The sequence below is a fragment of the Oenanthe melanoleuca genome, chromosome 18 (genome assembly GCF_029582105.1).
Source record: "Oenanthe melanoleuca isolate GR-GAL-2019-014 chromosome 18, OMel1.0, whole genome shotgun sequence".
Taxonomy (NCBI): Eukaryota; Metazoa; Chordata; class Aves; order Passeriformes; family Muscicapidae; genus Oenanthe; species Oenanthe melanoleuca.
Genome location: NC_079351.1, coordinates 7,296,235 through 7,319,592, shown reverse-complemented (window position 1 = coordinate 7,319,592; position 23,358 = coordinate 7,296,235). Strand labels below are relative to the sequence as shown.

Sequence of the window (23,358 nt, the reverse complement as noted above, 5' to 3'; positions counted from 1 at the left end):
TTAATGGGGAAAAAATTGTTCAAATGATGAAAGGTCACATTATTTCAGGACCTTTTAGATAATTTTTCTTGCCCTTGTGCAGGGAAAGCAGGACAAATGCCTATTTTGACCAAGTCTGAAGGTAAACTGAGGATTTTCAAGATGACAGAGGGCAGCTGGTTAAAGGACAGTGGTTATTCCTCCTGCTGCCTGTGAGAGGGTTTCTTGAGAACAGTCTCTCAGTGACATCTGCTTGAAGGAGCCCTGCTGCAGGACATCAGACCAAGGGCCACCCAGACTCATGTCATTTTTTCAAGAGATGTCCAAAATGAGTGCCTAGGGAATTCAGGAGAAGTGATTACTTCCAATACATCTCCCAGCACCTTTCCAGCCACCAGCCATTAGAGGGGTGCAGATTCTGAGAGCTGGAGTTCACTGTCCCTGCTGATGAGTGTTCTCTGGAACAGAGATTTCAGTAGCTTGGTTTTCCACAAGCTTGCTCAGTGAATCTGTAACAGCCATTCCCTCCTGTGGGGAGGAGAGGGTCCAGCTTCCTTTTGTTTGCTCCATGTCTGGCTCCTGGTGGTTTTGTTTGGTGGCCCCAAGTTCTGTACAGGAAGAGACCATAAATGGCCTTTTCTATCAACCCTCACTGGATGGGCAGAGCTTATGGATCTGCTTATCCTAACCTTGTCTTCAGTCCCACAAGTGTGATCTCTTCAGGGTAGATCAAAGAGGGTAGTGTTGTTTTAAACCATTGTTTTCCTCCAGAATGTGATCTATCCACTTGCAGATGGCTTTTATGGTCTCTAAAGCCTCCCAAGGATTAGCCTGACTGTATAAACATTTTCTCTATCCCACATCCTGCTTCCACAGCATGTCTCACATTCACTTCTCTGTCCTTTCACTCAATCCAAACATCCTGCAGAAAGCCTGCAGCTCTCCTGGACAGCCTTCCTCACTCTCTGTCCCCACAGGTTGCAAATAAAACTCAGCCAGCCCAACACAACCCCCGGATTCCTGGAGACCTGCCTACAAGGGAGAGGCTCACATGCCTTTCTTTCTGACCGAGCTGCCACCACACCGCTGCGGTGCTGCGCTGCAAGGTCGGTCTGACTTCAGCCATCTCCCCCCTGCACTTGCCGAGCGCTGTGCTCCCTTCCCTCGGCTGTCATCTCCTGTCTGCTGGAGGAGGTGGGCGGCAGAGCGCGCACCGCGGGAGATGGCTGATCCTCCTGTGCTCGGCGATGGGAGCGCTCAGCTGCTCCGCCATCCTCCTCCTCCTCCTCTCCTCCCAAGGTCAGCGGAGAAGCCCCGCCGTGGCTGCCTGGGAAGTGCTGCTGGGGTTTGGGGTGTGTGTGGGGAGCTGGATGTGCACTCCTTTATCCCCCAAACCAGGGGCTGCACCCTTCTTCTGGGGGGAGGACTGAGTGTTAGGGGGGTGGCGGGGTCCCTTCTGCCCCAGCAGCTGTGGGGCAGGTCAGGTGAGGCAGGGGGAGCCAGGACAGCGAGGGTGGTGCTGTCACAAACCACAGCACCTGGTTTTCCAGAAGTTGCATGTGAAGTGCTGCTGACTTGGAGCAGCTGGCAAAAAAACTGGAAACAATTCCCCCTCCACCCCAATCATTATTTAAACAGTATAAAGGTCTCTGTAAATGTTTAAAACAACGTGGTTGTGAGGGGAAGGAGGAAAGACAAACAAGTTTGCTGTTTCAGCTTTGCAGAAACAGATCTTAATTTTTGGCAGGGTTTTATTCATCCAGAAGATCCAGCTGCTAGCCCGCTCTGGGAGGCTCCAAATTCATAATCACTTCCCAAACATCTTCTTCCAAGAGGCTGCAGTTTGGCATGGGCACTACATTTGATATCTGTGTTTGGTCAGGGCCCCAGTTCAGTACCTGACAGAGGAGGGAAGGATGGAGGGCACGTCTGCTAAGAATCAGTGGCTGTGAGTGCTCACTCCCAATGGTGTTTTGCTTTCCCAGACCTAATATTTATGGTGGCCAAAGCTTAGCAGAAGCCAGGAGTTCAAAGGAGCAAGGTGAGCAAGGTGAGCAAGGTGTTATGGGCTGGCTGACTGCTGGGGTACCCTTCCTACATGTGAGCAGGGCAGGAATCAGGAGCCCCCCAATTTCCTGAGCCTCTCTCCCAGTTCCAGCCCACTGCCTGCCCTTCTTTCCTCATCTGTCTTAGCAGCACTGCCAGCACCTGCTGCATTACCACAGCACAAACCTATGTAATTCCTGTTACAGCTGGCACCATGACTTCAACAAATTCAGCTTTTTGCTATTGAAGAGCTGGAGCTGCATCCTGGTTTGGCTCCAGGCTGAGAGGGAATTGATCTGAAGCACTGGGTATTGTGGGCTGCTGGAGATCCATGGCTGCTCTCCATCCTCCATTCAGATCTGATGCCCTGGGCCCCAGATCCCAAACCCTGGAGCAGGACTATCATCTGTGTGGGCTTTCAGGGAAAGGAGGGCATCCTGCTCAGGATGAGGGAGACTTTGGCCTGGGAAAAAGAGGGTTCATCCATGAGGAAGACATATGAGAAACAGGTCCCTGGGGAGCAGAGGAGGACTGTACCCCCCACCAGTTTGCCAGAGGTCTCAGCTTGTCCCCAGCCCCCAGTCAGGGCTTGCTTCTGCCCAGTCCTACCTGACCTGCTCCTATCCAGCCAGGGAAGGAGTTTGTGCTCCTGCTGAGTCTTGTGTTGCCCTGGTGTCCTTCTGGCCCAATCCTGAGCACCCCATCCCCAGCTGTGGTGTGTAGATCCTTTCAGTACCCAGGGCTGGGTGGCTGCTCTCTGCTCTGAGCTGCTTTGTCCAGTGTGTGCAACCTGTAGTGCTACAGAAACGTGTATCTCCTGTATTTGTTCTACAGCCTCTAGAATGACATTCCTGCCTCAGCTGTTCAGTCTGACAATGGTGCTGGGCTGTGATCTGAAGATGGTGTTTCCAGAGAAGCTCAAGTACCTGTTGGGTGGTTAAAGAAGCCTTGCTGCTGCTGAGGTATGTGTGGCTGTTCCTCTGTAGATATGGGAGGAGGATGTAAATGATGGTTCCTCATACAGCCAGTCCCAGCCTGGCTCTTGCTGCTTCTGTTTCTGGAGTGACCTGATCCAAAACAGAAAGACTGAGCTCAGCTGGGTTAGCTTAGCTCTTGAGCAGGGCTGCTCCTGTTGCCTGGGATTTCATGTAGTTTGAGGGGGAAAACTGATGCTATTTTCAACCCAAGCCTGAAGAGTGATGTGATGGACCAGCTGCTTGTGTGCTGTCCTGCCTCCCTGGAGTCCTCTTCTACTCAAATCAGTAACTGCCCACAGACAGCACAAGGAAAAGCTGTTACTGGGGTCTCCTTTGCTTTTCTAACTTCAGCCAGCTCCTGTGCAGAGCCTACACTGAGATAAAAGAGACTGACACGGTGTGAAACCTTCCTCCTCTTCAGCAGATGGTGTTTGTGACAGTGGACTTTGCTTGTGTTGTAGCAGAACGGCATGGGCTAGCCAAGAAACAGAAGGAGAAGCTGCAGTCAAGGCTTGCTGGAACAGGCTTGCTGTGTAAACCTGGCCTGAAATCCTGGATCACAAAGGAATTCTTGATTTTTCAAGGACTAGGCTTCTCTATCATCTCCAGCTTACAAGCTAATGTGCTGTTGTGGCTTGCCTGCAGTCAGCAGCTCCAGTCTCTCTGAAGCACTCTCAGCAATCTCCCAGGAATCTCAGTGAGCAGGGAGGTGATGCGTGTTGCAATGTGAACTTCATGTTACCTTCACGGAAAACCTTAATGCATCCCACGTGGGGCTAACCTGGTGTTGCTGCCTTAGGCTTCAGCAGATCAGTGCTGCACCTGTCCTAGCTGTGAACTCTACATGCTTCATGCCTAAAAATCCTCGTGGTCAGAGAAACTGCCCTGACTTGAACAAACTAGAGGTGCTGCTGACTGAGCCTGTTCCTGCACATCCTGCTAAAATGATCACTGGCAAGGTGAAGCTGAACCTCCATCAGACCCATTTCTGTCAGACCGAGACTGCTGAGCACTAACAGCCGTGGATGATTTCAAGATAAGCCTCAGTCTCAATCAGGGTGAACAAGAAAAACATATTGCCTTCATATCATCTGAAGGCTGCCTTCTGCACCATGACTGAGGGTGGAACCCTGTTATCAGCAAGGAGCAGGTGTCAGCTGGCATAAGCCCTCCAAGAAACTGGATTGCCAATATTTCTGTCCTTATTCTATCTATCACATTCAAGATGTGAGTGAACACAGAGCAAGTGTTGTTCCTTCAGCTGAAAGGGGCAAGAAGCCATGTGCTTTGAGGCTGCTTATGTATCTCAGTAGGTTCCAGGCCTCCAGAAACGCTTTCCTCAATTTTCTTCTGGCTATTTCTGACTATCTCCCTGCTTCCAACCTTGCCAAACCACAGCAATCTGTGAAGAAATTGGTGAGCATGGCAGGGAGACTATTGCAGGCTTCATCCCACATTTGGGAGAGATATTAACCTTCATGGGAAAAGGGTTATATTCATCTGGGAGCTCTGCTATTCAAGCACACAGAAATCCTGTGGACACAGATACCTCCACATGCAATCCATGTTCAGCCCACACAACCCCTTGTGTACTACCCTCCTCACCAGTCTGACTCTGATAGCACCAGATTTCCTCACAGCACTTGGGGACAAACTTCTCTTAACCCTGACAAACCTCAAACACTCTTTCACAGCAAGTCATGTGTGAACTTAACGTGCTCCAAATCAGCATCACCTACCTGGCTCTAATCTGCCCAGTTACAATAGTGACAACAGGCCTGGGCAGGTAGGAGGACAGTGGACACAGCTGGACTTAAATGCTGGGGGGTTCAGCCAGAGTGCACTGTTCCCCACAGCACTGCTTCCAGCTAAGGATCAGATCTCTCTTCACCTCCTCTTTGACTCAAAGCTCTCAAAGTGGTGCCGTATGGATGTGATCACGATGTTCATTAGTCTCTGTCTGAGCCCCCTCATGCTGCAAAATCCCTGGAGGGGATGGGCTGGAGTGGGATGGGGTTTGCTGCTGCTGAGATCTGGTTTTCCCCCTGGGGTTTCAAAAAGTTTTGTTCCACCCATGAAAAGTACCAGGCGTCAGGGGAAGATTTGTTTCTTGGCAGCTGTTCCCGTTTTGCTCCAGAAAACCGATGCTGTGCTAGGAATGTACCGTGACTGAAATGCCTCTGGGCTGCTCAGGTCAAATAGCAGCAAAAAGGGAAACGGGGGGATAGGAGAGCAGTTCTGCTCAGCAGAGAGCAAACAGGAGGGCTGAGCCCTTTCATTCCCCTTTCATCCTTCCCTGAGCCAAATACCTCAGGAGCCGAGTAGCTTGAGGGAGAGGAGGAAGCTGGGGGTTAGCAGGCTGCTTCCTCCCACCTCTGGCAGCCCCAGAGCACAGGCATTCACACTTGGCTCTGCCTGTTCCTGCTCTGGGAAGCTTTGACACTGTCAGTCTCATTGCTTTTGAGGTGGTGGCTGATCCCTGTGGAGAACAGACCATGCTATCTCCATTTGTTTTGCCAAGGGCTCAGGAAAGCTTTCAGGATCAGAAGTTTAAACAAGGGGTGTGACAAGCAACGACAGTTTGGGAAAAACACAAGCAGCAAAAGGTTTTGGTACTGTCAGAGAACATGACAGGCAAGTTCACAGCCCCTGAAGGCCTTTGCCTTCCTGTTTTCTTTTGCCAAACAGAGAAAGCAATCCTGTGTGGTGACAGAATCGCAGGTGGTGACCTTGTGGCAGGCAGGGCAGAGCTGGAGATGCTGAGAGCATCTCCAAAGCAGCAAGCCTAGGCAGGGACTGGGACAGGGAGATGTTCTGCAAGGGCTGGAGAGGCATCTGGAAACTCAGCTCCTCCAGCATGCTCAGCTCTGTGCTCTGCACCCTCTATGCTGAAATTGCTCTCAGGGCATCTCTTCTTGCTGCTCAGAGGTTGATAGGAACCTCTGAGGCTGGAGAGTAGGGGGTGAGAGGAGCCCAAACCTTGTCTCCTTGGCCATGGGGCCAGTGAGCCCTGGGTGGGTGCAGTGTGGGGCCACAGCCCTGGTGCTCCAGCCCCTCAATGCCACTGCAAAATGAGTCGTCCCATCAAAACAGATCTTGCCTTGTTCCCAGACTGAAAGAAGGGGTTTTGTGATAAAAAGCTGCAGCTGGTCTTTCTAATCTTCCACCAGCATCTGCATTAACTGTCAAGACAGTGATTTCCTTGATGCTGAGCAATTTTTTTCTGTGCACGCATCCAGCTAATCAATTAAGTTTCTCAGCAGCTTCCTCCAGCATTCAGGCTTGGAGGGTGGAAGGAATTTGTTATTCTAGGCACTGTTGGAGAGGCATGAACTGTACTAAAAGCAAATTGGTTGCGCTTTCCAAGCACTGACACTCTTCACTCACAGCTTGTCTTGCTGATCCTCCTCCCTGTGCCTCCTCCCTGCTCTCCTGAGCAGCTCTGGGTACAGCCCTGGTCCCACCAGCTCACACAGGGCTGGCCTGAGGCACATCTGCTCGGCACAAGCTGTGGCCAGCTGTGATGGGGCTGGGTTTTTGAGACACTCAGTGTCCCAGGCAGAGGCATGGGTGTCTTCCTTGGGGCAGGGTCTTCCTACAGCATGTCACTTTGGCTGTCCAAATGGTGGTGGCTTGTCTCTTACCTGCTTTCCCAGCTGCAGCTGGTACTGGTGGCAGCGTGGGTACCACACCACTGTTATGGGGATGTGCCAGGGTAGGTTGGCTTATCCCTCAGCTTTTTCCTCTGCTAAAAAAATATTCTCTCTTGATGCTTTTATTCTTTTTCCCTTCTTGTTTTTCTCTTTCTTTCATTGCTCCTTGCCCTGCCTAGGTGTGGTCCTCTGCATATGGGAGGCAGATGCCACAGGATGTATTCACATCCATCCCAGGAAGCTTTGGCTTCACTGAGCTGACCACAGGGCTGAGAAAGGGAAGTGCAAGGATCCAGCAGAGTGGGTGGAGGCACCAAGAGATATGGTGAATTTGGGGTGACCTTGGGAAGATTTATGGATGGTTGAGAAGAATCTCCTGCCAGATCAGATACACCCTGGCTCTCTTCTAGTGGGAATGGGGATGTTTTTTATGAGTGTTTAGCAATGCAATGGCTCAAACATGGGAGCGGCAGGGTTGCCGGAGTCAGGAGGGCTGCAGAGGTTTGTTAGGAGCACAGCCAGTTGTGTAAAACTCCTCACTCCCCACTCTCTGGCCTGTCAGGACACACACATGCATCCTCCCAAGCCAAGGAAAACTTGGCCCCAGCAGAGCAGAGCTGAGTGGCTGGTGAGTAGGGATGGCCACAGCCTGAGCCCAGCCTGGCCTGGAGGTGAGCAATTTTCCTTCAAGTACAGCCTGGCAGGCTCAGGAATGCCTGCTCAAAGGCTTCCCTGCAGATTTGTCATGTCATCTTGCTTGGAAATCTCAGCACAGGGGACCAGAGGGAACTGGGTGAAGAAAATGAGCCATGCCTTTTCAGAGGGTTATCTTTATCAGCAAGAGGATTTCAGCCACCTTCAGTCCTGTTGCTGCTAATGACATTCCTTCTGTGGGTGAAATCCCGTAGATGTTCTGCTTGGGAAGTGATTTGGTGAACAAGGAAAGAGAGCCCAGGACCCCTGCTGCCAGTCTTCTTTCCAAGCTGTTACACAATACTATTCTGGGGTTAACAAACCAAAAACATCTGGGAATAATCAAAGCTATTTAGGCTCCGAGAAAGCATGGCTGGAGAAAGTTTGAAGGAAGCAACTTGAAAGCTCAGCACTGTTTAAAACAGTCTGGAAGCCCTGAAAATTAAAACTAGGGTAACATCTACAAAGAGTGAGGAAGTATCAAAAGAAGGATCTAATATCCTCTGAGGAGCAGAGAAGAGCTGGAATGAATTGTAATGCTTGAGCTTCTAAGCTACAGGGCATTAAAAAATTGCTTCAGAACAAACAGATCTGCCTTTCCTGCGGTTTCCACTGGCATGAGAGCAGAGGGAAAGACCAGGGGTCTGGCTTAAAAGCAGCTTGGGGGTTGGAAGTGTGATTTAAAGACAGATAACTGCAATCTCCAAAAGCCTGGTAATGATGGTGCAGAGCCCACAGTGAGTGGTACCTGCCAGGGCTGGGTCAGGGGGGACTCAGGGCACACAGCAGAGATTTGGGGCCCAGTGGCATCCCTGGCAGGAGGGCACCAGGCAGAGTACAGCTGGGTAAAGGAGGAAGGGAACCTGCAGGCTGTGCTTTGCAAGTGGCAGGATGTGTGCTTGGGCCGACCGATGGCATTGCCACCACAGGCTGTGATTCCTGGGGGATGTTCCTCATGGAGGGTGGCACTGCTTGGCTGTCTCTCATGGGGGGAACATGCTCAGGTCTCTTCTGGTATGGGAGCTCAAGGGATCATCCTGGTTAACCCAGCACTGGCAGCTGGAAACACTGCTTGTGGGGTGTCCAGCTGGCAGCAGGGACTGTCCTGTGGTGCTCTGTGTGCTTGCTGAGCTACCTGCAGCACTGACCCTGCTCCTGCAGGAGTTGGAGGCTGCTTCCCTGGAGTCACTCAGGGAGCCAGCCCTCATCGATGGAAATCCCCTCTTTTAGCATCACAGGAATCAAAGTCTGTCCCTGGGAAATCTCACTGCTGCTCATTTATGGGAGCTTTAATCTTGGAAGGCCTCTCTCAGTGCTTTCCATTCCCTCTCATATCACTTTACATCTGCTATTCCTGCCCCGGGCTGGGTATGGGGTACAAGCCTCCAATATCTCCAAGAGATGGAAAAGTAGCCTGGGTGTGGGGAGGGTGAACACACTGCAGGAAGGACAATGGCATAGCCAGCCACCACAGGAGCTATGGAAATTGCTAAAGATTTGGGGAATCCAGATTTACTGCATCTTCTGTGGCAATCTGGCCTCCCCAGCATCCTTGTAAATGAGAAACCACATAAGCCTCACACTCTATTATTGCTTCAGAGCATTAGAGTCCCTCATTTAGGATAAACATTCTCATCTCCAGCAGAGCATGAATAACATTAAATGAGATAGTTAAAATGTTTCAGGCCTATTATAGCCCTGGTGTAACTTCGGCAGAGTTACACCAGGGATTAATTTGATCCGGAGAGCTCTGCCTCCTGTTCCAAACTGGGATTCCAGCACGGGTAATTACATCCTGCCGCTCTGCACTTCCTCTGGAGTTTTAATTGGGTTGAATGGACTCAACTTCTGCTCTTTTCCTCAGAAAGCCATGAAATTTCCAAACTGCTACATGAGCAGAGGGAGCTGTGTGCTGCATCCCTGCTGTGCTAGTGCAGGCCAGGTCTTCCCTAGGTATGGGTGCATGGCAGCCTGAGCCCCACTGTACCTGCTGCTGGTAAACCCACCACCCCAATCTTGTGTTGAGGATCCAGCCCTCCCATCCCAGCCTGGATCCCAGACCAGGATCCCTGTGCACTGGGACAGGCAGCTGGACTGTCTCCCCCTTCCACTTCCCAGCCCTCTCAGTAAGTAAATCAGCGTTAATGAGGGACATTTGACCCTCTCTTTCCCTGAACAGCCTCATGAAGCATTTTTGTTCCATGAGATAGTTAAGAAACTTGAAGCAATTTCCTCTACTTGCTTCTACTGTAGTTTTTTGGTTGGTTTTCTTTTGTTCGGTTGGTTTTGGGTTTTTGGTTTGTTTTTTTTTTTTTGAGAAAAGGAAAAGTTACAGGCCACACACAGCCTTTAGGATGCCTCAGGAGCGGGAGCAGAGGCGAGACAGCAGGGTCTGATGTGGAGGGGATGGAGCAGACAGGGCAGTTGAGATGAGGTGACTCCAGTCCTGGTCCACTTGGTTTGTCAGAGACCACATGTGCAACTGAGACAAGAGGGTCAGAGCTGGGAAAGTGCACATGCTGGCTGTGATTAGGAATTTAATTGGGAAGGAATTGAATTCCGAGGCATTATGTCACTGAGTTGGAGCAGTACAGAGCCATACATCCTCCATGGCCAACTGTATACAGGGGCGACAGCAGAGGGAAGGGTGCTGGGAACAGTCTCCCTCACAGATTTCCAGGACTTTCTGCTGCTGTGTGGTCCACTTCCCTTCTCAGAGAGAAATGATGAAAACAGACAGCCTGATAAACCCCGGGGAGCTGGGCCCAGCAAGGCCCCACAGCTTCAGCCCCTCCTCCAGAATGTGTGGGACTGCTGGTCCCACACCACCTCCACCCCCCAGCTGGGGTAGCCACTCAACGTTTCATTTCCCTTTTTAGTTTTTCCCAAACTGTATTTTAGTGGGGACAGAGATGGAAAGAAGAAGAGCAGAGATGTCACAATCCTTCCTTCCTCCTCCAATAAACAACATCTCCTCAGTGGGATCACAACAGTGGGACCACAATGGGGGGACCATGTCCTCCAGCATCCCTCGGAAAAACACTGGTGACACCATTCCTGACCTGTGAGGGCGGCCACCAACCCTTCATGCTTCTCATGAAGTGGTTTTGGCCAGCAGAGAGGACACAATGAACAAATTAAGCAAATTCCCACTCCCACCCAGCCAGGGACCATCCCAAATCTCGGTGCAAACAGCAAACACCTCACCATGGCCAGCAAGCCTTGCGCAGCCGCTGGCTGCAGGCACTCACCCGCCCTGAGCCCAGCTGCTGGCTGTGTAAATAAAGAACATTTCTCACGAAATCCACCCTCTCAGAGGTCCCCAGGCACAGAGCTGGCCTTTCCATGGCTGAGGAAACCTTTATCCCCCATATCTACACCAGTCCCCTGCAGCTGATTTAGCGAGCACTGTTTGCACACCCAGCTTGCAGGGCAGTGACCCTGTCCCAGCAGCACCCTGACATTTGCAGGCACCATTTCCATCTGTTGTCCTCCCCATGTTGTCCTTTCTGGGATTTTTTAGTGCTAATCCAGACGGGGAGAAAGGTCGGAGTTATTGATGGAAAGGTCCAGACTGAAATCTGGATTTTCACTAAGCCCAGAATGACTGTGTCTGGGCTAACCCTGCAGATCAGGGCTCCAGTGGGCTCCCCTCAGTGAAGCTCTGCTCCAGTCTTTGGGGGTCTCATAACTCCAGCATGCACCCATTGCTCTTAAGGCTCCTCTCCATCCTGTTTCTGACTTTGCAGATCCTCCTTGTTGCTCATTTCTGCCCACCCAGATGGAACAGCACCTCTCAGCTAAGCCCTTGACCTTTATTTTCCCTTAAATCAATACATAAAAGCTATTCTACAGCAATACCAGCATGTCAGGGGAATCCAGGTGATTCATATCATCAGAGAAGCTGATTCTGCTTTTGAGGCTCAATCTTGGTAAGCCTTTGTCTTTTCAGATTCCAATCTTTTCTGTGCTGCCTTCAGCACAGCATTATATTCATCCCCTGACCCCCCTTCCCGGCATTATTGACTCTGTATCTTGCTTTTTATCTGCTAGAAATAAAACCAGTTTTATTCCTCCTGATCATAATACTTCTTTTGCCAAAAAGAAGAGAAGAAAAATGTTTAACATGAGTTGAGGTTGAAGAAGCTTAATTTAAAAACTTATAGGGGAAAATATTCTATTAGGAAAACTCTGTAGACATTTGTGAAATTCTCAGTATGGAGAACCAAGCTGCTGGGAGCTCTTGCCTTGGGAGCCAGACAAACTAAAGTCTTGTCTCCTTCTGTCTAACAGTATTTGCAAAACTTTGGGAGCTGCTTTTCCAGCTGGGTTGAAGCTGTTTGTGAGCCCACCACTCCCAATGACTGATCAGCACACCCCAATAGACTTTTCCCATCAGAGCATTTATTTTTACAGCAGGACACCGAGTCCTCAAACAAACGAAGACTTGCACAAGAGATCGTCTGCCTCAGTTTGGCAGCAAACAGGAATATTTCTCTTTATTCTAAACCCAAATTTTTGTGGCTAAATAGAGCCAAAAATATATCTCACCCTGCTACTTCTCACAGACACAAGTCATCTCTGAATGCCGAAAGCAACTCTTCCCCTGCCACAAATGGACCAAATAAACCCAGCATGGGTTTGTTTGAGACTGGTGCTTAGGAGAAGCTGATGTGCCTCTAGTGCTGTCATCTACAGTGAGCTGTGTCTGCAAACTGACCTTTAATTAATTAATTTAATTAATTAATTAATAATTAATGGATTTACATCCATGGGAAAGCTGTGGAGCAGGTGAGAGCCCCATGGCAGGGAGCAGGACCCCCGATCGCTCCGTGCCTGCAGCTGGGGCTGCTGGCCACCACCCAGGGCTCAGCCTCACCCAGGCAAATTTCCTTCCTGCCCCGGTGTTTAGCCCAGAGCTTGGTCCTCTCTGAGCTGCGGGAGGGCAGCTGGGTGATGTGGGTTTGTTGCTGTCATGGGTTGTTTTGCCGAGGGTTTCAGCAGGTGCCAAGGCTGGGATGTGCTCAGTGCCGGCTGCAGAGCGCAGGGGAGCTGCAGGACGAGGAGGAGTCATGGTTAGTAGGTGAATTGTGGTTAATTGTTTGTTGAGAGATGGGACAGAGGAGGTTAGAAGCCTTGGAGGATGTGCTAAAGAAAGGGCAGGGCGTGGTGAGTCCACTGCATTCAGCAATGCCCAGGGGGGATTAGGAAAGATAACTCTGACCCCAATTTCTCTCAGTAGCCCAACCCAGTGTCCCCTTACCCTTGGTGCTAAAGATTCCCTCCCAGAGCCAAGGCTGTGGATGTGAGTGACCCAACCTTTGCTGGGAGCTGCCAGGGACACCCCAGAGCCAGCCCTCAGTCCCTGGGGTCACTGAGCAAGACACAAAGCCGCACCAGTCCCAAATCCCACACAGAACCACAGTATGGCTGAGGTTGGAAGGGACCTTAAAGACCTTCTGTTCCAACCCTCTTCTACTAGACTAGGTTCCTCAAAGCACCATCCATCAACACTTGCATGGGTGTGGCACCCACATCCTCTCTGGGCAACTTGCACCCATCCCTTGCCCCCCCATCCCACCTGGATCACCACTGGCTCTGCTGCCTTTTCTGCCCCCACAAAATGCTCCAGGCAGCAGGTGGGAGGCCAGAGAAACAGCTGGGTGTGCCCTCTCCTGGGAGCTGAAATGCTATTGAAAATAATGGAAAAAAATGGGATTTTCCCTTCCAATCCAGCCATTCCAGGTTTAATTTCCTTTCTCCAGAGCAAGATATTTTTCTTGAGACTTTATAGCCTCACCAATAGGCAGGAAAACCAATAAAATCTTGGGTGAAACACAAAAAATCACCATTGAAATACTTGAAGGTGAAGACCAGGCTTTTTGCATGTCCTTCCCCCAGTTTCCTCAGGGCTGCATCATCCCAGATAACTGCTGCATCCCACCTGGCCTTTACTCCAAAGTGCTGCTACGTGGTGTGAGGGTCAGAGCCAGCCTCTCTCCTGATCTCTTCCTCTCCCTCCGAGTACCTGGGGACAGAGGAGAAGGGGTGAGCTGTGAGCAGTGGTGCTGATTGCAGTCCCTGTCTAAAGGGAAGTGATAACTTGCTCCAGTAAAAGGGCATTTTTGCACTGAAGAGCAGAGCCCTCAGTAACATCAAACCCTTCTTTTCCCCACATCCTCCCAGCCCTGCAGAGCTCTGTGCAGCAGCAGGGATGAATCTCCCTTACAGGGGACCAAGCAGCTCAGCTCCATCCCCACAAGGAATTGCTGCAGCACAGTTTAGCCTGGAATATGCTGATTTTATCCAACAATTCTTTTCTTCTTCCTTTTTATTTCCCAGGAAATAAATAAATCATGCAAGTCTTCCATCACCCACTCTCCAGGCAGCTGTCCCCGTATCACGGCCCATGCTTCCCCTGGGGTTTGGAACTGGGTCAGTGAGCAACATCCAGCACTGCTTCTTCCCACTGAAATTCATAGAAAGCAGTTATGGCCCCTGGCTGCTTTGCAGCAACTTTGCCTTTTCAGCACAAATCTCAGCCAGCCTGGGGTGGGCTGGAGGAGCAGGCTGTGCCCAAGCACAACCCTCAGAGAGACCAAGGGATCTACCAGCAGCACTTTCCTGCATCCCTCTGCCACACTGGTGCTCATAGCTTTGCTACTTGTAGGGACTGGATGTCTTTGAACTTCCATCCCCTGCCAAACTTGGCTGAAATAAGGCAGCAGGCTCGAAAGCCATCTGGGGGAGCAGGCATGGACACACACACACAGAGCACACAGCACTTACTGCTGGGGAAACCAGGCAAAAGAGGGGGCAGCCTCATCCTGTGATTGTGCCCCTGCTCTTCTGACAGTTTATTCTCTGCCCTCTTATACCCCATGGTAAAAGGGAATCTGTTCTCAATGGGTTGGGGACCAGATCTTGGGACAGAGCTTGTCTCATCACAGGGAACATGGCTGAAATGGCACCTCCTCAAGCTGCCAAAGCAGCCCTGCAGAGACCAGAAAGGTGGGTGAAACCTATCCCTACCTCCACATATCATTGGCTTTTCCACTTGTGCTCCTTTGCAGTGATAAAATTTGGGGTCACTTTCAGTAACTTGCTCCAAAATCAGGAGGAAAAACCAGAGACACTCTCTGAGTCACTGGCATGTTGTTACCAAGGACACTAAGGTTCCTGATTTTGAAGAAGAGATTAATTACATTCTACAAATAGACATTTTATCTGCACTGAAGAGCAGCAAGAGCAAGTTCTTTTAGCGTGGCTCATTATGTATCAGCAGGTAGTATTGTGACAGATGTAGGAATGCAGTCGTATTGTCACTGGGGTTTAATGATCAGAGAGCTGTCTTCCCCAGGTCAGCTCCCTATGAGGATTTGTAATATTTACATAGCACTTGGGGCTGGCTTCTTTATTGCCAGAGTCTGTATTCACTCGTCAGTCTCTCATTATGCATGTGCCAGTATTAATTGCATTTAGAAATGAGATTCTAAAGCAGAAGTGAAAGCTATTTAGACCTCCATTCAGCCTGAAAGACAGCAGCTTTCTGTGTGACAGCTCTCGAGATGTTCTTGTGCTCAGCTCTCTCCCCAGCTGAAAAGCAGGTGTTGGAGAGAGTTGGTGTCAGAGCCACTGTATCAGCACTGCCTTTTGTGCATGCCCAGACATTTATATAACCAACAGGATAATGACTCCGCAGAAGTGGCACAGAATTGACCCTTCTGGTACTGGATTGAAAACAGCCAGGGAGAGAATGGATCTGCTCAGCTGCTCTGCAGATATGGGGGGAAAGCAGTGCTGAGCCCTATCTCCTGTGCAAAGAAGAGGGGTGTTCCCTTCCTGGTGGGTTTGGGGTTTATTTACCAGCTCACCTGTGCCTGCAGCACTTTGGGGCTGTGTTTGTGGCCTTGCTAATGTATTTAAAGTGTACAGAAATTCGGCTGACACTTGCCTCTGCCTGCCTGCTGCTCACTGATTGCTCCAGCCTGGAGAAGCAGAGCCGTGTGCCACCGCTGCTGGCTGCCAGCCGTGCCTGGCCAGTGGAAAGGAGGAGGTCATGTCCTGCTTCCCAGAGGGAAATAAGCTGGAAGGTTAATCTAGATGATGCCAGGCTACCAGCTCTGCTTTCCCCAGCCTGAAGTGCAGGGTGTCTGTTCCTGCCTTGTGCAGTGTATGGGGTACAACGAGAATGTTCTGGGGGAGATCAGCACAGGCACTAAACACTCCCTCTCTCCATGGCCCTGGCTCCCAGTTCCAGGAAAACCCAGGGGATTCATGTCCAGCCTTTTGGGAGGGGACTCAAAAATCAGCAATAAAGCAAGCCCACTTTTCACTTCCCAAAGCACCTTCTTTTCTTTGTTATAGTCCAGCATTGTCCCACCAAAGCCTGAGACCTCTCCAAGAGCTCTCCATGGAGGACATCTCACAGACAGGCTCCTTTGTGTGACCTGTGCCCCCTTGGGTGCTCAGTCCCCTGTATCCCCCGTGCTGGACTGGCACCAAGACCAAACCCCACGTTCCACACCATCAGCATCTCTACCTCCCAAACCCAGGAGCAGGCAGTGAGCAGCTCCTGCCAGGAAGAGACTGGAGGGGAAGAGCATGAGAAAGGCAAACAGAGCAGACATCCATAGCCAGCCCTGGCCCCTAGCCAGGACCTTCTCGTTAAATATCACACAAAACAAAGAATAAATCACTGCTTGTTGAGGAAATCCAAGCACTGGAGCCCAAGGAGTCCCTCTTGACCTTCCTGTCTCTTGACAGCAGGTTAGTTCAGGATAGTGTTCCAGTTTGCTTTTCAGCTCCAGCAAGGGGTGGGGATAACAGACCCTACAGCTGGCATGAATCCCTTCATTTGGGGGTGGCAGCCAGCTCCAGTGCCAATGCTAATCCCATGGCTGAGCCCCCCAGCGCTGTGAGGGTGGGCCAAGGACAACCTGTGCCACTCCTGGCAGCTCCAAGGTATATAAATAGAAGACAGGGACGTGAAGGAGGTCAAGTGAGCAGGGGATTTCACATAATCTGATCTTGCCTATGCTGTTCATTTGTGTCCTTTGCTCAGGATGCACGCCCTGCTTTGCACACAGGGACGTCAGAGGCAGAGGGTTGATCCTTCACCGAGCCAGGTTTATCCCATGGAACATGTGGGCTACTGACTTTTTCTTAGCATGTGCTGTTTCTCAGGGATGTCTTTAATCCAGCAGTCATCCAGAGCAGTGCACGTATGGAAAATCCTGGTCTTTGTTGCTGTTTGGGGTCCTGGTGCCTGAGCAGCATAAGCCTGGTTGTCTAGCTGGCCAAAACCCAGCTGGATCAACACAGCAGTGGGGCTCTGCTGCTGGGTCTGTTTCTGGTCTTGAGGATGCTGCCTGCCCTTCACAAGGTCCACTGTGCCTTGGTCTCCTGTACCACTTCTCCTCAGCAGCACATTTTTCTCTTGCTTCTGCTGCTTTTCTTTTCCAGGACATGAAAGTCTGGAAACAGAATCTCTCTTGGTGTAAAGCTGTCAGTGGAACAGCTCTGATTTATTCCAGCACCAAGCAAGGTGAGTAGATGAATGTCCAAAACAGATCAAGTAGAAAAGCTGTTAATAGCCTCTGGTTTTAACGGTGAGACTAACCTTTTGATTAGCAAAAGAACTAATCTAGGAGTGTACAGCTTTTCTATGGGCTGCATCCAGAATCAGGTGCCTGTCTGAAGACTGCAGCAGGGCTTGGAGGAAATTTTTCCTGGCCGTCCAGCTCTGAGTCTTCCTCATGCTCCCAAGTCCATGCTGTGATGGGAGCCCTTGTGCTCGTTCCAGCTTTTTGCTGGTGGTGCTGCCACCAGCCACATTCTCTCTGTCTTCTGAGCTGCTGCTGCTGCTGCTGCTGCTGATGCCAGTTGGGTGACCAGGCTACAGGCCCACAGTTTAAATGTGGTGGAAGGAGTGTTGAGTGGAAGTAGCCAGGGCAGCACCATGCCTGTCCCAGCCCCAGCTTTTAGAGCTCCAGGCTCCTTCCTATCTCCTTGTGCACAGATTCGTGCTTTATTCACTGCTTGCTCCTAAGAAGCTGACCCTGCACACTGCTCCCCAGGGCAGGGCTTGTGCAGCACCTGGATCTGCCTGTCCAGAGCTGGGCCACCGGGCTGTCTGCCATCATTCCAGGTGACTTGTCCCCCAGCCATGCACCTGCCCATTCATCCTGCTTCCCAAGGGATGGACCTTCAGTCTGCCAGCCCTGCCAGTCACCCCTGCAGCCTCTGCCCAGAGACAGCCCCCACCTCTGCAGCTCATTTTCTCAGACACTTAATGAGTGTTTAATTCAGCTGGTGCTGCAGGTAGCACAGGACAGCCAGGGGCACAGAGGCCAGGAGATGCCTTCTCTGCTTTGAGTCTTGTTTCTCTCTCCCCTGACTTAATCAGCTCATTAAGTGCCAATTTGACCTCCCCACTTTCAGATGTCTCCAGTCTCCGCTGGTAAATAGATTTGTGCGTCTCCAGCGGAAACCTCCCTAGCCGAGCCTGCTGTTGGAGCAGGCGGCTGCACAGCGAGCGAGGGCGATGCTCGGGCTGCCACCGAGCTGGAGCCGAGCGAGCGCTGAGCAGGAGCGGGACTCCCTCCCAAAAGACACGGCGAGCTGCAGGTAGTGAAGCCGCAGCCGCCGGCACCGTGCCCGTGGCGCAGCGGGGATGCACCGAGCGGGAGGTGACCCTGCCCTCCTGTCGCAGCTTTGTCATTGCCTCGGTGTGGGACTGCAGCAAGTCCCTTCCCATCTGCTCCCTGCCTTCGCCCTGGAGCCGGGATGAGTGTGAGCGTGTGTGCGAACACGGAGCGCAGCGCAACAGGGTGCGGGGTGGTGCCTGCTGGCTCTTTTCGGAGCCAACGTTTAGCTGATGCTCTCAAGCATTCCACACAGCCAGACACTCATCCAACCTCCCGGAGCCACAAGGGTGGAGCGGGACCTCCCCAGGGCTGTTTAACACCCGTTGAATGGCAATGTCAGCCTGGTGATGTCCCCACAGCTGAAATCACTGCTCAATCTCCTCCCAAGGCGAGGCATGAAGACAGTCAGGCAGCCAGGCTGCAGGACTGCCCCATTTGGGAAACACCTCGATCAGTGCATGTAAAAGCATCCCAGTGGTCCATCCCTGGCCCTTTGCACCAGACAAACAGGAGGACCAATCCTGCTTTCCTCCTTACTGGCACTGGTGCACAGAGAGGAGGTGACAGCACAACACAGAAGGCTCCTCTACCAGCTCGAGCAAATGTCTCCTGTTATCATCCAGAGAACCAAAACCAGAAGGAACCCAAACATCTCCATGAATAGGCTGAGGAGTGAGATTCGCCACCCCAGGGCCCCCCTCACCCATCCATCCCCAGCCCCAGAGCCCTGAGGGGACAGGAGGGGACAGGAGAGGACGTACGGTTCGACTTTGTTGCAGAAGCGGCGCCGCAGCATGAGGACCAGTGGACCCAGGATCAGGATGGTGGTGCACATGGCGCTTCCTCCATCACCACCAGTGCCCCTCACGTCCCTCTGGAGCCACTGCCCAGCCCAGGGCTGTCACCCGTGCTGGCTGGCCTGTCACCCCAGCTTATGGGCACATCTCCTCAGCAGCCACCTGAAAGCTCTCAGGGAAGGTTTTAGGAGGAATTAAGGCAGGATCAGATGTATTTAAGAGGCAGCAAATGAGGACGGTCTCCTCTGACCTCTGGATTGGAGGGAGCCCCAGAACAGGTCAGTGACCCTTTGAGCATTTAATTGGTTTTGGAGTGTGGTGCTCCTGCCCTGGCTGGTCCCAGCCCTGCACCTTGGCCAGCTGGGTGCTGGGAGTTATGTGCCATGGGCTGGTTCCCACCCCACCCACCCATGGCACCCTGTGTGTTCCTGCCTCCATCAGACCCAGTACTGGGTACCAGTACCAGTACCTAACTCCACCAGTACCCCCAGTACTGCCCCCGGGTACTACCCTCTTCTTGCCCCTTTGCCATGTGTCTCCCTCTCCTCTGTGCCCACCTTCCCCTGCTGCTCTCTTTCCCTCCAGCTCCTCCATCCCTCCTCCTGCCAGACCTGCCTCAGCCCGCTCCCCCCTCCTGGCTCCAGTAATCTGACAGGCTCAGACTTGCCTGTAATTCCCCATGGACTCATCTCAGCCTGCTGATCCCAAGACCTTGTCTGCATCCTTCCCTCGCCCGAGCTGGGTTTGCCTCCTCCTCCCTGCTCTCCCATGGCTCAGCTGCACACACACCTTTCTTCACAGAGCTGCTCTGGCCCTGTGCTCTCCCCCAGATCTCCTTGCCCATCCCTCCATTCTAAGCTCCATGGACAGTGAAATCATCTTCACACATCCTGTCCCAGCTCAGCCCTTTGCAAAGCAGAACACATTCTGTAGTGACTTTGTGTTTTTAGGTTAAAGAGAACAACTGGGAAGCACCTCTGCAGCAGGGGCAGGGGGAAGACAGCTGTGTGTGCCATGCAGATCTGTGGATGGACTTGGTGGTGGTGATGGTGCTGAGCTGGAGAAGAGCTCTGGAGCAGGCAGGGAGCTGCAGACAGTAGCTGTGGGGCTTTGCCCCCAGGTGGGGTTTTGCCATGAGGCTCCTCCAGTGAATACTCTCTTCCCCCACCCCCAGCACTGCCTGTCCCACATGGACACCATGGCAGTGGGCTCTGATCCATGGAGTCTAACACTGGTGCTCATCAAAGTTGGGATATGTCTCCCTTTGGGGCTGTTTACACAACCCTGAGGGTTCTCCCCATGCCTAGCTCCATTTTGACCCCCCAGCATGAGACAGGGACTGACATGGGATGGACATTGGCCTCAGCAGGGCAGCTGAGAAAAGCCCTAATCTGAGCATTCCCGTGACTCAGACAGAAAACAGCTTCCTCCTGCAAAAGGGTTTTGAAACCAGAACTGAATCCAAACAACCTCTAGGTTGTTTTGGTTGTTTGTTGTTGGGTCTGGGTTCATTCAGTGGTTGGGTCTGAAAGAAAGCAAAACTGAGCTTTCCAGGAAGCCATTCCTTCCCCATCCAGCCAGGGCCAGAGATGCCCCCTAAGTCCAGCCATGGCAGGGGTCTGGAGCAGCTGTGGTTAATTCTCTCCTGGTGGACATGTCCTCCCAAAGTACTCCAAGCCCTGAAAACAAGTCTCAAGCAGCACTTGAAACGTCAGTAAAACCAAATTCCTCTAAGGCTGTCCAGTAAACAGTCCCCACTGCTGAACTTGGGGGTCAGCTGGGAGCAAAGGGGATGGACCTGGCCTCGTTACTGGCACCGGCAGGATGGGAAACCTTTGTGAGAGTGGTGGAACAAACATCCCAAGTGTGTTCTGCGGCCAGATGGAGACAAGAGTGAATAATTCCTTCCTGAGCATAAGTCAGGCCGGACGGAGGGTGCAGATCTGCCTTATGCAAGGCACTGGGGAGCACTGGGGTGGCCAAGCCCCTGTCCCAGCCAGCAGCCCTGGAGCAGGCTGAGCCCCCAGGAGCACGGGCCAGTATGCTGGGAAGTCACTGGAGCCAAACAAACTGCGGCTTCTGGCTGAGCTGAAGCCCAGGAGGCTGAAGGACCTTCTTTTCCCTGGCAATCAGCAGCCTGGCTTTCGTAATCCCTGGGAGGTCATTGCTGCTTCCAACCTCCCCTCGCCGAGACCCAGCCAGGCTGACACCACCAAAGTCCCCATTCTTGCACCCCAGATGCTGCCTGAGGCCCTGAGTTTTTTCCTTCTACTTGTTTATAACCACACTGCTCTCTCTAACCAAACAGGGCACCATCAAACATCCACCTGTGAGCCCTGGGTGCCCCCCTGAGTGTGAAGGGCAGGCTGGTGTAGGGAGCAATGCCTGAGTATCAGTCAGCACCTGAGTGAGTGCTGGCCCCTGCACTCACTTGGATGACCTCTGTAATGCAAAACACATCTTCTGGAATTGATTGACTTTGGCACTGAGGTCACTGGGTGACCTTGGCAGCCAAAACTCACCCCCTGTGCAGGAACATATCACCTCCAAACCCTCTTGAGTGATGCTGAGAGGTGCTTGGCTCAAAGGCAAGGTAATGTGAGCAGATTAGTTAATGCTTCTTGCCCTGGCCCTTGGGAGCAGGGCTGGAATGACAGGGCAGACAATGGGTTTTGAAGGCTTTTCTTTTTGAGATATGAATCAATGAAGCTGTACAAGGAGCAGGGATAATGTGATCAGAATAAGAATCAGGGCTTGTCTTTGAACCAGAGCGAAGTCCCTGACGGTGTTTACTTCATGTCCTGGCACCAAATGTGAGATGATATGAATATATTAGCTTACTGGCTTTCCTGAGCAGCCCCATGCTCAGACCAGCTTAGGAAGGACAAGAGTAGCAAAGAGAATCAGTTTGGAAGTGTTGACTTGTTTCCCAATACCCCTGTCATCCTTGCTTGCCACTGAAGGGTCTGGGGGGGAAGAGCTGGGCACTGGAGAAGGTGGTGACACCAGAGGCTGGTCAGGGTCTGGGGAAGTTTACCAGCTGACTAATGCCTTGTTCATGGAGCTCTGTGGTGCTGGATCTGCTTCCTGAGAATCTCTTGCTTCATCTCTCCCAGTTGCATCACAAGGTTTCAGTGTCTTCAAATCCCAGTGTGGAACTGGGAGTCTTTGCAGCATTCCCAGTCCAGGAACAGGTTGGTCTGGGTTGGAAGTATTCTCCAGGGCTGTCTTAGCAGTGTCTCATCCTGCCCTGCCCTGCCCTGTCCTGACAGAGAGCCCTGGGCAGCACCAGCTCCTCTTCCAGGGCTCCTTTCTTCCTATTCCCCTGGATTTCCTAATCCTTGGGGGTTTTCAGATTGTGTGGGTTCGTGGGAGGTTTTAGATTGTGTGGGCTGGTAGGGATTTTTGGGGGAGGAAACCAGAAAAACTATCATAAGGTTTAAGGTCATGAGGAGGTTGTGCTTTTCCCATCCCACCCAGTGCCTCCACCCTGCCTGCTGCTGCCAAGGGTCTTCATCCTGTATTCCCTTCCCAGGCATCACCTCAGTGCTGCTGCTGTCCCAGTCCCCAGTGCCCCACACCTCCCTGCTCCCACACATGGGGCTGCTGAGCTGGGATTGGAGTGCCTGCAGGGTCTGTGGTCCCCTCTGGGAGCTGGGGGCTTGGAGCTGGTTTGCTTTGGGGGCACCTCAATCTGCATAAAGCCACATTTGCTGGACTTAGAGCCCAGAGCAGAGGAGCCCTGTTCCCATGTTAGAAGGGGCTGGTTCTTTAAGCACATTCCCCACAGCTCCAGCAGCACTGCCTGCAGTCTGGATTTCATCAGCAGAGGAATGTCTGCTCCCAGCTTTGCCTCTCACCACAGCCTAGGTATCACAGAGCTGCCCAGGGCTGGGAGGGGACAGCAGCTCCCCTCATTGTCACTTCCCTGGCACATCTCTTCCCAGCCAAGCTGAAGATATGTACCTGAGGAAATCCCAGTTTCTTGGTACTTAGGTCTTTCCCAGTAAATTGGTGACCAAGCCTTCCAGCAGTGTGGACAATGATTGCGCGATTAAACTGGGATCACCCTGCCTTGGGATGGAGATTCAGGCAGCAACCCAACCCCAGCTGGATCTGGGGGGTCCTGCTGCCTGCAGCCCCTTTTGCCTGATCCAGCAGAGATGGGTCAGGCCACAGGTACTGCCAGCACAGAGCATCAGGATTGCACACAGATCTCCTGGGATCAGAGAAGCTGGGGGAAGGAAACCTGCAATAAGCACAGAGCATTTGTACAGGCTTTAGGCTAAATCCTTCCCTCTCTGGGTAGCAGCACTGCAAAGCCATTTCCTAAAGTCTTGTTATTCCTTTTCAGGCTGAGGCTTTGCAGTTGGCAGCAGGGCTGGATTAGGAAAAGGGAGAGGGAGGCCTGGCCTGCTGAGGGCATTGCTGGGTGAGCTGGGCTGGCAACCAGAGGCTTTGCTTCAGCAAAGGTCAGGGTGGCAATCCAATATCTCCAGGTCAGATACTGCAGCAGCCTGGAATGGCTCTGGGAGGAGAATGAAGGAGGAACACCCAGCCTGGC

The 23,358-nt window shown here is 52.0% G+C and overlaps 1 long non-coding RNA gene across 1 annotated transcript; it reads left to right on the top strand.

The window, feature by feature from the left end:
* Positions 1-1,025: 1,025 nt before the first annotated feature.
* On the top strand, positions 1,026-16,882 carry LOC130260452 (uncharacterized). The gene is made up of 3 exons (XR_008841778.1): positions 1,026-1,278; positions 2,860-2,987; positions 16,814-16,882. It is a non-coding gene; the product is annotated as an uncharacterized LOC130260452 (long non-coding RNA).
* Positions 16,883-23,358: the final 6,476 nt, after the last annotated feature.